Here is a 15,245-nt window from a genome sequence, read left to right on the forward strand (position 1 = left end):
AGGAAAGGAGAACCAGCTCACAGGGCTGCCTCCCCTCAGTGATGCTTTCCAAGCTCACTTGAATGCCTTCTTGTTTGCCAGGTGTTTGCCATTATCTTGTCCTTTTCTTCCCATGTGAATTTAGCAACATTTGTGTTTTAAATGTCTATATCTAGCATAAGTATTGTCCTTTATTTTATTAATCCTGTAGGGTGAGATGGAAGGCCATGACTAGCGACTGTACTGACACTGGATATCACTAAACATAATCATGGAATTTCTGCTTTATTGTCCTAAAAGACGGATCCTTGGTTTAAGGACAGTCATGTAAGCTCCCTTCATAGTTAACAGAAAAGAAAATAGGCACCTCCAGAAGTCAATTCATCCAATACTAAGATGAATCCCTCTTTATTACATAGGAAGCCTAAATAACTAACTTAAACTAGATGCCTCATAAATGGCTGCAGTTTGATGGGATGTGTCTCACCCCTGTGTCTGAGGAAGAAAAAGAGCTGCAACCCCTACAGACTGAAATTCAACATGGTGCATAATATTCTTAATGGGGAATACTTGAAAATTCATCACTGATAACTCATCCAGAATTGCAACAACAGGTCACTGAATTGCTATTTATAGCGAAGCTTATTATCATTTATCCTACTCAGGTTGAGTGACCTTGGAATTTTTGCTCATCAGACCCTTGAAATTTCATTTATTGCCTAGTCTCTGGCAAGGGAAGGAGTCCAGCTACATGCTCTGATTGCTAATGCAAGCAGTAGAAGCACTATTCACTCCAGCTCTTCATTTTGGCTTTCTACCATTGCCCAATGTTGATAGCGAGGTGTTACTGACAGTCCCGCTTTCTAAAGAATGGAGGAGCTACTGAGCTTCAACCTAGCACTGCTGCTGCTGTCTAAAGTTTCTTCTGTCCTTCCCCCCTCCTTTTAATTCTTCTTGTCTCTTTCCATCAGGGGCACCATGAACAAAGCTTTCAAGACAGGGTGTCACAGCCCAGAATATAGATATGAAGATACAGCTATAGAAAACATAAAACTGTGTACCATGCAGAGAACTCCCTTCTTTCTGATCAAATAAGCGTAACCTCCCCCTCTACTCCAGGGAGACCAACTTTTGTTGTTGTTTTCTAGCCAGTGCAGAGGACTTTTTTTTTTTTGTAAAATGATGTGATTTCCCACATAGTGGAAAATCGAGTTCCCAGGCAGTTGCACATGTAGTAGATAAATGTGCAGACACAGTGGTACAAGCTAAGGTGACAGGGCATTCTGGCTCTTGCTGACTTAGACGGGCATGACCTTGCAGCTACAATAACACCCTTCCTGTGAATGCATTTTGTGCAGAACTGGCTATAGGTTATAAAATGCAAACATAAACATAAGAAAACCAACATGAGTAGTCCTGCCAGTGAACCACTGGTAGCATCAGGGGGCTAGAACTTTTTTATCCTGAAGTTTCCCTATTTTGAGGCAATTTTTTAACTGAAGACATTTTTAAGCATTCTTTAGTCATACATGGCTATATTCTCAACACCTCAGTGCACAAAGTTCTTGAAGTTAATTTTGGTTTATATCTGATCTCCAAGTGGTCATATCACTTTTCTTCAGGACCACAGTGTGCAACTGCAGAATGTCCCATTTGTTCTTTTTGGGCTGCAGAGGCTTCATTGCAGGGGCCACACGATGTGCCAGCTTAGCTCTTTCAGCCGCAGCCTTGGATGGAAGTGCGTGTTGACACAAACTTCATGGAGATATTCAAGTCCTTTTTGTGTGTAGACAACAGCAACCAATTATTCAAGCCAGGATTCCTTTTGGAAGTTAGGCAAGGCTATCAAGACAGCAAGAACATAGCTACTCCACACTTATCTATTAAATCCTCCAGTCTGTCCCAAACCTTCTTTCCAATTTTCTGCAAATTGGCTTTACCTGCTGGTTGTCTGCAATAATTGATGCCTTTTACTGGAGAAGGAAAAATATCTAAGAGGAAAAATTTTCTTTAAATGCTTCTAGGTATGTCATGATGAAACGCAGTCAAGCAGACCTGAAGATTATCCCATAAAACTTTTCCAGTTTATTCAGTTGCCACCGCTTGCAATGACACTGAGCGGGGAGATGTAGAAGGATTTTATTGCCACAGCCCCCAAGAAAGGTCTGAGTGTTTTGTGATTAAAACTGAGCCCTGAAAGCCAGGCTTTACATACAAAGCAGCATCCTAGGTTCCCAGAAGCGACTGCTCTTCTCAGCAGCATGTGAAGCTTCCTTGAGGAAGCACTGAAAGAGCAGGACACAGAAAAAAGCCTTCCTTCCACACCACTAGTATTCCTGGGAAGTGCTCTCTTCTTTACTCCTCACACAAATTATACAGGTTAGCACACCAAAGGCTTACAAATAATACTGAGATTTTAATTTTACAAGGGCATTTACTCTTTCATTTCACACACCACTCAGTTATTTAATTCCTCAAAATTTTCACTTTGCTTCTTCCCTCTTCTGCAATGTGGAATAGGTAGTATAAAAGAAAAATAGGTTCCTGTTATTTTCAGATCAGCTGTCTATGCTTTCCTTCGTTGTTTTAAATGGTATCCATTTCTTTGTCTTATGCACTGTGTAATATGTAGTCTCTGTGGACTCCGCAAATCATTTTCTGTAATGTCTACTGAAAGGTAAACTACTCAAAGTGCGGCATAATCTTTCCAAGCCTGACTCCTTCATTTTTAAAAAGCATATATAAAGATAACTAAATGGTATGCCGCATGGGGCCTATTCATAACCTAATCAGGCAGTTTCAAAGTTGAAACACATTATTCCAACGGCAGCTTATGTAGGTAGTTGCTCATCATTAAGAAAATAGATATTCGGGTTGTTGCTGGATATTATGCCATCCACATTCTCTCTGCTTTGTGGATCAATGGAGAATTCCCGACTCCAGGCACTTCTTCCCTGTCCCGTACAGTTTAAGCAGGTCAGCTGCTTGTAGGCTGTGTTCAGAGAATCTTCTCTTCAGATGTTTGAGCTGCTGTGTGTTCAGCGGGAAGCCCTCCTGCTGACCACCTCTCAGGAGATCCACCCAGGACCTGGGCAGGTTACTTCATACGTACGAGTGGAATCAGCCAGATAACAAAGTTTTCTGTATCTCTGGATGCTCTTCAGGTATTTTTTTATTTCGTTCCTTTGATCATTATTTTGAAGACTCAGATTGTTCCAAACACCCTGCAGTTATGCTCTTCTGCATTTGCAAATAACGTTTCATAACAACTTCAAATACCCAGTCATGTTGGGAAGAAACTGTGACCCTACAATGCTCTCTGCTTTCCAACGTACTATATTGAATGGCAGCTTTTAATTTTTCAGTGAGAGCCCAGATCCTTCATCTTTAAAGAGTCAGGACTCATGATTTGAGATGAAAGAAAATCACTATTATAGCTTGGCTTTATAAACCTCCTAGGCCATTTGTATTCTGCCTACATGTGCACAGTGTATCCTTGTGCCTCTTGCGTGACAGCAAACATGCACCAAATTACGTAAATACATAAATATATAAATACATAAATAATCCATAAAAACATTTCTTCACTTTTTCCCTCACTCCTTTCAATCTACGCTTTGCATGTACTATCTGTACACAGCTCCTAGTAAATCACTCTAATCCGAAAAGGCCCATGCATCATTTGGTGTTCACCAGCCCAGCGTGATATTAGAGTCGTAAACATATAAACACATGCGGCTTCATGCCTGCTGCTGCTGCATGTAAAAGCCACTTTGCAGCAGCAGCGGGAGACAGAGACAGATCCTTTTTTTGCAAATGCACAGGACTCTGCCACCTGGACATAAGGGGAATAACCTTTAGATTTACAGCAGTACGTAACTTATTGTGGCTCCATGGCACAGATGCGTATGCACATGAGACAGTACCGTACAGCATTTTTTAGATCCTGTCTAATTTCCCTTTCTCACTAGCCAGGTTATTTGCTTGGTCATTGTAGCTATAGAACAGTATATGCTTATAGTTTTGAATTTCAATCTCCAAACAAGATGATCCTGCTACAAGCAGATATGGAAGACAATATCCCAGAGGAAAAAAAAGTATATAAAAGGAATCCTGAGAGATGGGACTAGTGTTTTTTGGGGGTTTGTTTTGTTTTGGTTTGGTTTGGTTTTTTTTTCTTGACTGCCCTGCTCTGTTCATTTCCACTTTGCATTAGTGGTAAAAGATAGGTATTTTCTTGCAAAACTGAGGTTATCTAGAAAGAGTTTGATGTTACACATTTGGTTTAACTGTATGTTTGACACTATTAACAGCTGGATGTTTACTGCATGATATATGGTCCTAAAATTTACTATGAAGAACAGCGTAACTGCAAGTCAAACTTTAACAAGAAAAAGGGCACGCGCTTGAGACCCATATTAGTCACATCTCAGCGTCCTGGAAGCTACATTGCCAAATCTTGTTCTTGGCTTTGGTCTCCTTCGTGGCATTATGGGGCTAAATACTATTTGCACTGCTGAAAGGCATTTTTTATTTTTTATTCATTTATTTTTTTCAGGAGCACAGAAAGGTGACATCTTTCTAACAAGTAGGCCTACAACCACAGAGCACTTTAAAGAGAAAATATGCTAAACATCACCCAGGCTTAGCAGTAATGACATTAGCTTACTAGCAGCCCGCAGAAACATTCTCGTATAACAATCTGTCCAGAGATCACAAATCAATGACACTTCACTTGAAAGCAGACCTGAAACCATACCCTTTCAACTGAAAATATGTTAAACATTGTTCAGGAAGGCTGATTAGACTTAATGTCAGTAAACTTACAGACTTACTTAACCAGCTTCCCTGTCCACCAATGTGTTGCTCCATATGTCCCAACCTACAGCAGAGAAGTGTCTTGAGAGACAGCAACACTTTTGGTGCTCCGAGGCATCGCCACGGCCGGGGCTGGGCTCTGCCTCCTGAAACGCTTGCACCAGTGCCTGCAAATCCCTTCCCATCCAAACGAGCCTGCCTACCGGAGTCGTTCAACCACTCCGGCTGGTGGCAAAACGTGGACTGGTAGTCTGAGGTCTTACAAATTGCAAGCCTTCCCTTGAAGCCAGTCGGTTGCCAGACAGATGATGGAAGGTGTGCAGCCGAGACAATTAGAAAGCGTCTAATGGTACAGGAGCTGTAGCACTGTCGACAAACATCATATGCAATGCCTTGGTTTATTCTCTACGAATGAAGGCTTGATGAATGTGTAGAAGAGCACTGAGACACAGCAGTGCCATTTGCCTTGCTTTTTCGTGGCACTGAATTAAAGCCTAGACAAGCAAGTTCCTTGGAAGTGAATGGGAGATGTAGTTACATGCGTCCACGTAGCTGCCGAGAGCGTTGATTTGTGCGTCTGTTTGGTCCAGGGCTAAGAGGCCTGTACTTGACTGAAATACTGATCATGCTTTGCTTCTTCCCCAGAAAACTGATTTAAAAAAAGCTTCCTAAAATCATCTAAAATATAGATGAAACCACTTTTTGTCCCTGTAATAGGGCAGGCAGTCTTTCTTCTTTAAGAGATAGTGGGGCTTAAGGCCAATCCCCAGTATGCTCCATGATGTGACCCCTTCAATGCAACACATGTTTAAAAGTGCCATAGGCAAGACGGGGAAGGGAGACCAACTGTTAGTCAAAGAGCAGCCCCAGATCAAAAGAAAAGTCCAGCTGGCAGCTCATTTCAGAGGGGGTTTTTTGGCAGTTGCTGTTTAGGGAGAGCAAGGCTATCTGTATTCAGAGACTCCTTCTTCATGCAAAAGAGCAGCTGATGAGTGGAAGTCAAGTTTGGGGAAAAATCTTGTGATGTGGAAAGACTAGAAGAGAAAGGATTTTCCTCAGCAGCGTTTGTAAGATGACTTAGAGTAGGAAGTTATGTTGGTATTCTGGATGCTGTTTCAGTATTAGCAAGAAATGGGTGTCAGGGAGCCTGCAAGAGTATGAAGTTGGACCATAGTCCCAGATATCTTCAGGACTGTATTTGGCTAAATTTGATATGTGGGACATGAACCTGATCCTCTTGACTAAAATGGCCTTTGGTCTCTTGATCTGTGTACTTGGTTGAACTGCCCTGCTCATCACTTTTTCTCCTGAAATAGATAGAAAAAAATATCTCTTGCTTAGCACCTCCTGCAAGATTGTGATCTAAAGGAAAACTTTGAATATTTGTTAATATTTTATGAGATATATATTATGAATATATAATTAGGAAATATTAGATATTTGAATGTTGAGTTGTGATTATGTAAATATGTAATATACAAATATGTGATATACTGTATATATATATATGATAAGAAATTACAAAGCTTTACAAAGAACAAAAAAACCCAGTGAAAACTCAGGCACCTTTGATTTGCTTTTCAGGTTATATTTTATCAGTGCTTTTATTGCTTTCAACCTTCCTTGGAAAACAGTTCACTGCAGACCATGATTTCTAAGACTCAGATGAATTCTTTTGAATGCTTTTGTAATGCCTTTTTACTTCCATCTTCCAAAACCTGCTGTGGCTCCCTAGCCTTTAAAAATGTTTCTTGCTTGTTTAGATAAAAAAATTGTTTCTAGACACACTTTTCATTCTTTTTTGATTCACTTTTGTATATTCCTACTCTCTCTTTGATGTACACAGTGTAGCTGGGACAGGCAGGGGCTTCTTTGGGGCAATATTTATTAAACCTACTCATAGCCTTCACGCACCTGTTCCAGCACCTGAGTATTTGAAAGGATAAGTGCTGTGATAAGGGGTATAGTGTTTGCAAGAAGACCTAGCATGTATGAAAACACTTCTACAGATAAAGAACAAGGTAGAAATACATGGACATGTATGCAGCTGGTCCCCATAGACCTGGTTGAGATTTTGATTGGTTTGGAAGAGGAATGGAAATGAGCACAATATATCGCTCCATATTTTAGAAATGCTTGTGAAGAACTCAAAACTCTAGTTTGGTAACTCCGAAAGAATACAATACCCCATTGTTTCTGGATATTCTGAAATTTCATCAAAAACTGGGAGTCATTTTTAATGACAGAATGAAGCAGCTACTTCAGGCATACTTTGTATGTCAAGCCCCACATAGTTTCTATATGAAATAAAAATTTCTGATTGGGAAGTTAGACTATACAAAGAAAAAGACAAGAGTGCAATATAAAAAATATTTCAGAAATGCCACAAGTCTTGCTCTCCTTGCCTTGAGGAGCCCAATCAGACTTTATTACTTTGTTTCTAAAAGAACGTAAGTGAAATAGAAGCAGTTGGCTTGTGAAGGGCAACATGAGATCAGAGAGCTGGAGCTGCTGCCTGTGTGAAGGGAGTTGGAAATGACCATGGCTATTACTGGAAAGAGCAGTAAGAGAAGATATGACAAGGGAACGTATAAAATATTTTTGCATCTCAGGACAGACAGCTACAACTCAGGAAAGATATCTTGGAGCCATTGCCAACTGTTTTCCAAAATCATTGCCCTGCTGTGCTTCGGCAGCCAGAAAAGCCAACACAACTCTGGGCATCATCAGGAAAAGTATGGGGAATACCACGTTTCGAGAAGGACATGGTGGGGTTAGAGAAGGTACGGAGAAGAGAAACAGCAGCGATCAAAGGGATGCAGGGGTTGCTTCATGAGGCGAAGAGGGAATACGACTGAGGTTTACAAAATCGGCACAAAGGCAGCAGATGAGACAAATGCAGAACCGGGCTGTTAACCAGATCCTATGAAGTGCTGGCACTGGGGATGCTCGAGGAAACTGGTAGGAGACTGGTTTAAAACAGAGAAATGCAAGTACCTCTCTGGGCGGTGGGCCGTGAGCGCCGGGGTTTGCTGCTGCGGGATGCTGTGGGGGCAGACACCACCAGCAGGTCCAAAGGGGAGAGCGGAATCGTCAAATCCAGGGTCTGCAGGTCCGCACACATGTTAAAGGGAACAAACGAGGCTCTGCACCCTCTAACATCTCCTACACACAGTCCCGAATGCTGGAGGGGTGCAAGGAGGGCGGACGGCAGAAAGCGGCAGTCATGCGCCACTTCTCAGAGGTGGAGTGGTATTCTGAACCCATCGGGCATTCTTAATACATAGTATAGTAAAGGGTAATTGGGAGATCTCATTACCACCGTTCTATAAAATGTAAGCAAGGGGACACTTTATTTATTCCATTATCAGCAAAATATAAACAAAAAATAGACATTGTTTTGCATATTCCAGATTCATGGGAATAATCGTGAACGACATGGAGTTAAGTAGGTCATCCAGCCCAGACACGAGCCTATCCACCAATTAGGGTAACATCAAGAGGAGTATTTGTCAGCTAATCCCTGAAGACAGGAAGAAATTCTTTCTGTGTATAATTTGTTAATCACAGTATGACTTGGGTTGGTTTGTTTGTTTTCTGGCACAGTTATTCTCTTGCCCATGTGGAAGAAGGGAATTAATTCACAGCGTATTGCTGTCACTTTCTACAAGGGCAAAGACTTTAAAGGGCAGGCAGTGGAAGCTAACTTCCATAAATGCAAATGCATTTACTTCTGCTTCCTTAACTGTGGCAATTAGGAATTCAGGGAAGGTTGCTGTATTCAGTTCCTTCAATGCACAGATTTTGGCTCACAAAAGAAAGCTGATGGACTTCATTAAGCAGGTATATTTGTAAGCTTCCGTCATGTAAACATTTTCTTGAGTCTGTATCTCTCCAATGGTCACGTCTGTCAACTTTTACTGTTTCTTATTATTATCTGCCACTGTATGGAGTCATTTCTCTTTTGCTTTTATATTAGAGCAGCTTGAGGACCCGTACTGCCAGAGCTGAGCTCCGTGCTACTGAGAGACAATGAACCATGACCAGTAAAATCTCCAGTAGCACAAGTGAAGTCCTCAATCTAATGGTTGGAAAACATTTTAGAATTGCAAAACAGGAATGAAACCCCAGCTTGTGACAAGCTGGTTTTGTATGAATACACTAATTTTTACAACTTTTTACCCTGATAGAAAACCCAGGCTTTCAACAGCCAAATTAATAGAAGTTATAGGGGGTTATTGCTATTTTCTCTCTAATTCTAGATTGCATCCACTCTTGTATTTAACAAGATCAGGTAAGTTCTAAGATGGCATTTCTAGCCACTGCATGAAAGAGACTTTTTAAAAAAACTTTCAGTTTCTAGTTTAATAAAGCCTTGAAGATTTAGACCTGTTTTGCTGTTCTGTTTTTCCTCCTCTCCATGACCCTCTTATTTAACATGGATATTGTACTATGAGACCCTCTTGATGTGGGGCTTTAGAAGTTACTTCGCAGTAATGTTGCCAAGAGCTATTCCTAGTGCTGAATCTCTAAATTAAAAGGGGATGACTGAAAACTCACCTACCATATTACCTCCATGTCAAGTCACAACTGCAACTTTGATTTTGAGAGACTTTAATTGCTACTGGTGTTTCTGGAAGGCATATGATTGTTTCCCCTGTAGCCTCAACAAACTAGTACTGGGGCAGGGGAGGGGGGACAACCAAAAAAACCCAACAAAAAACCTACCTAGAGAAAGAGCATGCAAAGCATGAAGAAGCACTTAAAATTTCCAGGAAAGCTGAGTCTCTCCAGAAGCCTGGAGGGCACCAGAGAGACTGAAAGCAGCCCCTTGCTCTGGGTCTGCAAAGAGCAGCTGCCAACATGAATGACACAGAGGGTACCTTCAGTTTTTAATTCTGATGGTTTTACTAGTTTTCAGTTAACTGCAGATCTGTGTTACAGACATGTGAATGGTATTGCCTGTGTTTACACAAAACAGGTATTGCCTGTGTATTACAAACAAAATAATTTGCGACTGACTTAAGGCTAAGGAACATATTCTGCAATGTTGGCAATAAAACCAAACAGCAAAAAAAGAGGTTTATCTTGGCATCCTAGTTACTGTCATCACCCAAGAAAAGCAAGAGAACACACAGGTAGCACAAGCGTTGTAGGGGCTCAGCCCACATGCAGGTGAGAGTCACGTCAGACAAATCCATTCTGCAAAGTCACAAGCAAAGTCATCTCCAAATTCCAGAAAAAGGGGAGCAAAGGTGGCTGGGTTTGCCTGACGAGACCTTAGCAACAGCTGTAGTTTTGAAAGCAGAAGTCCCAGCTGCACTGATGTCAGAGCAGAGACCGTGCGGTTTGTAAGAGGCTACTGCACAGATTAGCCATCAGGCTCCAGGTAATGCAAACTATGTAAGGACTCCAATTTTACAGTGTGACAATTTTTTATTCTTGACTGCAGCTGTTAGATTCGTTTGTGAGAGAGAAGGAGAAGGTTTTTGTCACGAGCTAGCGGTTATAGGTCGCTGAGTTTTGGGGATGCTCACGATCTGGGTGCAGTGCTGTGAAAGAGAGCTAGCGCACTCCTCGGTTACCCTTCAATGGGAGCACGAGGTTGGGGACAGAGGATGGGCTGAATGTTCCCAAAAGAAAGGCTGGAGCCCTCCAAATACGTTTCTTGGAAGCGGTGCTGCCCAGAGACATTACAGAGCAAGGACATGTAAATTGAAGTCTAATGGGACCAAGGCCCTTCAGCATTTACCACCTTATGCTCAAAACCGCATGTGACAGGACTCCAGATGGTGTACAAATGTGAGGAGGATTTGCCTGGACCCTTTCCTGCAGTGAATTCCCCAAGTAGCTTTTAAACTCAGAAAAGCCCGGGTTCGTTACAATACAAAACTCCGCCGCTTACGTTTGTGAATGGAGATGGCCCAAAAGTGCTGATGGGGTTGCCTCATCAGAAAGGGGACAGCCAAGGAGAAGGGTAAAGATGTGGCAGGAATAGTGAGTATTCAGTCAAATTTGTGTTGGTTTTTTTCAATTACCTGTAAGATTTCAGCTGTCATTAAATTGAGTTCGTGTTGGAAATATTCCCCCAACTACTTCTCAATGTCTAAATAGTAGGGTTTTTTTTTTAGAGAAAACTTTCTGGTTTTAATTAATCTCAAAATGTTGGCTTCAGGGCTGGTTTTCAACTCCTGCCTTCCTTCCATACTGCCCTTCTAAAGAGATCTTCCTCTAAGTAGCCTCACAATGTTGTCATCTCCATGTTGTAAGACTGTGGTAATTAGTTGAAGCTTTGCTGAGTTTGTGGAAATCTTGTGAGTGAAGTCATTATAATAGAGTTTAGTGTTTCAGCCCCTTGCTTTCATTTGCAAGATTATTGGCTTGATAAAAAGAAACAGATTTTGACAATGTAATGGCTGTAGATACTTGAAAAACTGCCTCCAAGTTGTTTTCTTAGTTAAGTGTACAGTAAATTGTGGAGCACAGTGACATTGTGGGTAGGAAGTCCAGGGATATTGTGATAAGTAGGTACCCTTCAGCTTACCTGATAAAGCACACACTGTCATCAGTTTAGTTACCAGGGCCCAGCTGTGGCTAAACTCATCTATTTGCATCTTGTTACCACTTTTTGTGGGTTCAAATTTGCTTTTAGTTTTTTTAACAAAAGGATCTGCCTTCTCTATTCTATTCAGTAGTGATTCAGATGAGGTAAAGTAAGTTGTGAATTTCAGACCCAAAGAAATTCAGTGTTAGTAATAAAAGCACAAACTTAAGGATCTTTAGAAACAATGTCTTCACTTTCCTCCTATGAAAAGTGCAATCTCAGAAAGATAAATCCATCCCAGGCAAATTGGGCATCCGCCAGTGCAGCTGTCTGAGTAGATTATTTCAAGTAAAATGCTTTGATAGAGTAGGTAATAAACTGGTGCTGGAAGGGGCACAATGAGAACAAAAGAAAAGGTGGATGTGTTTGCAATAAAAGCCAGATGATGGGGAAGCCAAACAAGTATTGAGTGAGTCAGAGCCTGGCCGAGAGGTATACCAGGTGTTAATGGGCTCCAGGGACTGAAGTGACTTTTGAACCAAAAGGTATGAAAAAGTCAGGCCAGGGTAGGGATGGCTGCCTGCTTAACTTCCCCCCTAAGCATTGGATGATGGGAAAAGACAGACAATTAAAGATTAGCTTGGGTTCAGTATTGGAACAGGAATTCAAAATTAATATGTTTTAATTTCCAGTAATGATATCCAAGGATATGTAATGGTGTTTAAATAAGAGAGTCTGTAGACAAGTCTTGTTCATCTGTCTTGATAAGAGAGTTAATGGTGGGAGCCAAAGACAATTTATCTGCGTATCTGCTAAAACCTGTTTATTTCGTGTAGCAATTGATTTCAGACTTGAAAGTCTTAGAGCCCTTATGGCTAAATAAAATAACTCAGTGCAAAAGGTGAAGTATGCAAATGATTCTGTGACAATTGTAGCTCTTTTTCTGTTAGCAAATTATTTGCCAACAGGCTATGAATTTTGAATTTGTTCCAAAACCAATTTCAACATAATTTTTGCATAATTTTTGTCAGCTTGCCATGATGAGTATTCATTGTTTATTTGTGCCATATGAATATTCGTTCAAATTTGCAATGATTCTCTCTACTGATTTGGCAAGTCATATAAGCAAATAATTCATTGAATATGTGTGATTTTTAAATACTTCTTTGGTCTGAGGCCTACCAAGAGCACTGCAGCACTGAGAAAGTTTTTCATCCAGACACTCTTAGAAGTATTTGTGTAAGTGCCTCTGATGTTTGGCTTTTCATAAAACTTCATTAAACCATTATCCTCAACTTGCCACCTCGGTGCTACAGCACAGGGTCCATCACAGCTTTGCATAGCTGCTGAAGCTTGAACTACTGATTTAATAGTTTATTCACAGACTGAATAGCCTATAATATACATAATTTAAGATTTGGTAAACCATCTTGTGTTGCCTGTAGGCATGGCTGTGTTAAGAGGAGTTACACACTCATGCAAGATGCAAGCTTTCAACTAAAGCTCTTAAAGGCAACTAGCAGGTTAGCAAGGAGATGCCAAGATAATATAGTATAGCATAATGAGGATTATGTGCTGATTATATTTAATGCTGATGATTTTGATTTAATTATCCAATTTCCTGACAGAAAAAAATAAAAATGGATATTCAAATGGAAATGGATTTCAGAAATAAGAACTTTTCAGTTTTCCATTGCCTCCTGTCTTCTTAGTGTACTTACACATTTCATTTTGTATTTTAAAACAAGGGAGAAACTAGCTAAAAGTACATGTCTGTGTAATACTTCCTCTGCTGCCTTCACAATTTTTTTTTTATGTCTGCCAAGAGCACAAAGAAATCATAAGGTAATTGTGAGGCTTTTCTTCTGACTTTGAATTGATAATGACACACAGATACTCAGTCTCGTGGTAGCCTTTTCAAGAACATTTTCCATCTGAAAAAAGTGTTGATAAAAAGGTAGTAAAAGAGATCCACAGATATTGCAACAGGCTAGTGAGGTTCAAGCATTTCTTTGACAAAATTTTCAGGCAGCATATTGCGAAGTTCTCTGCAATGATTCATTCTAGAGCTATTTTCCAGTTTACAGTTTCCACGACAGTTTGAGTAGAATAGAACCCGGGAACAAAATAAAAATAAAGGGACGATAAAACTTCTTCACCTTGGGTTATACTTAGTGTTTGGCAGACTGAGAAATTTATCGTGCAACTGGAATGACGAGTTTCTACTTTCATAATTGTCTGTGTGTGATAAGGTATTTAAAAAAATAGAACATGCTGGATGCAAAACAAATGCATTAGAATTACTGGTTTATATGTCTTCGGTTCACTTTGTTGGCCATTTGGTATAAGGAAAAATCATTAAGCCTTATGGCCAGGTTCATTGCTATAGTCTGCAGGTAAGAAGGGAAAATAAGCATGGCTTGACTAACTGTTTAACATGATTTACCTTTTACTTGGATTAATGGAGCATATTGCTTAATTTCCTGCTCAATATCCTGCTTTATTCTTAAAGCAGGTAGGAACTGGTACTCAAAGCATGCAGGGGGGCTGGAACTGGCAATCAGACGCCTGCTATGTGAGGGACTGACTCTGTGTGTGTGTGTATATAGAGACAAACATAAATATACAAACATGTATATAAAAATGTGTATGCATATATGCATGTATCTGGGTGCACATGCATGTAGAAACAAATATGCGTGCATATTCCAGATCTTCAAAATAAACCCCCAAATTAACCAGCTAATACATTCTGCTTAAGAGTTTTCTCTGATTTTACTGCTAATATTTCCATGTGTTTTTTTTGTTTTGAAAATAAGCAAGCAATTTCCTTTCTGAACCTCCCCCAGTCACATTATCTTGCCAGACAAGACAAAATTTCTCTTCTTTATTTTCCATTTCATGTTCTTTCTCAAACAATCATCCCCATCTCCTTCTCCAAAATCATAGGGCTCTGACAGCTGTCTACTTTGAACTGATTTTTTTTTTTCCTTTCTGGAAATACAGCATTCCTGGCAGCCCAACACCCTGTACTGTGGCTGCTTTGTAGTTTTTAAATTCTTCTCCACCCTCCTCACCCATTAGTCACATTCTCTTCCCTGTGGTGGATCTCTCTAAGTTTGTCTTGGTCACCATGATGAATTTACCCTGCGCTGGTTAATGATGTACTCACAGAGTCAATTCATAAAACGAAGTTAGGTATTTATTAAGAGCCGTGATGGAGAGGTGCAATTGCACCTGCCTTCTAGCAGTGTGTACACAGACTTCAAATCATGCCCTCCTCAGACTTGGATGCTCCAATTCCCATGCAGCTCAGTAGCTGATTTGAAAAATAGCTTGTAAGGGCTTGGATTTCTCACAGTTCTTCTCCTATCAGTATATCACTGTCATATCTGGATGGCACCACTATAAAGCCACCTGTGAAGCAATATGTATTTAATATTTTGCAGTGGGGCAACTGGCCTTAAGACAGCATCTCAAAAGCATTCTATTGACCTGCGCAATTAGCGTGGTGTTTGCAATATAATTGTCTAGTTAATTAGCTCTGCTAGAAATCCCATCGATGCTCCTCCTTCCAATAAAGAAAAATGCCTTGGAGGGAAGTCTTTCATCTGCTTTCCAACAGAATTAGTGAACATTCGAGCAATATTTTATGTATCGTTGTATGTGAAAGAAACGTGTCTTGGAGAAATTAATTGCAAAATCTGAGTAAAACCTGCCCGAACCTGTGGCCTCCCACTTCTTTACTGACAGGTACAGGCTCAATAAACAAAAGCACAACCGCACTCTTGAACTTAATATAGCTAAGAATGGTTGGGCTTGTGCATGGAGCAATAGCAAGACACAAACTCTTCCCTTCTCCAGAGGGAAAAGGAAAAGCCCATCTGTTTGAAGCGGTCTGAGG

This window comes from Haliaeetus albicilla, chromosome 21 (genome assembly GCF_947461875.1).
Source record: "Haliaeetus albicilla chromosome 21, bHalAlb1.1, whole genome shotgun sequence".
Lineage (NCBI taxonomy): Eukaryota > Metazoa > Chordata > Aves > Accipitriformes > Accipitridae > Haliaeetus > Haliaeetus albicilla.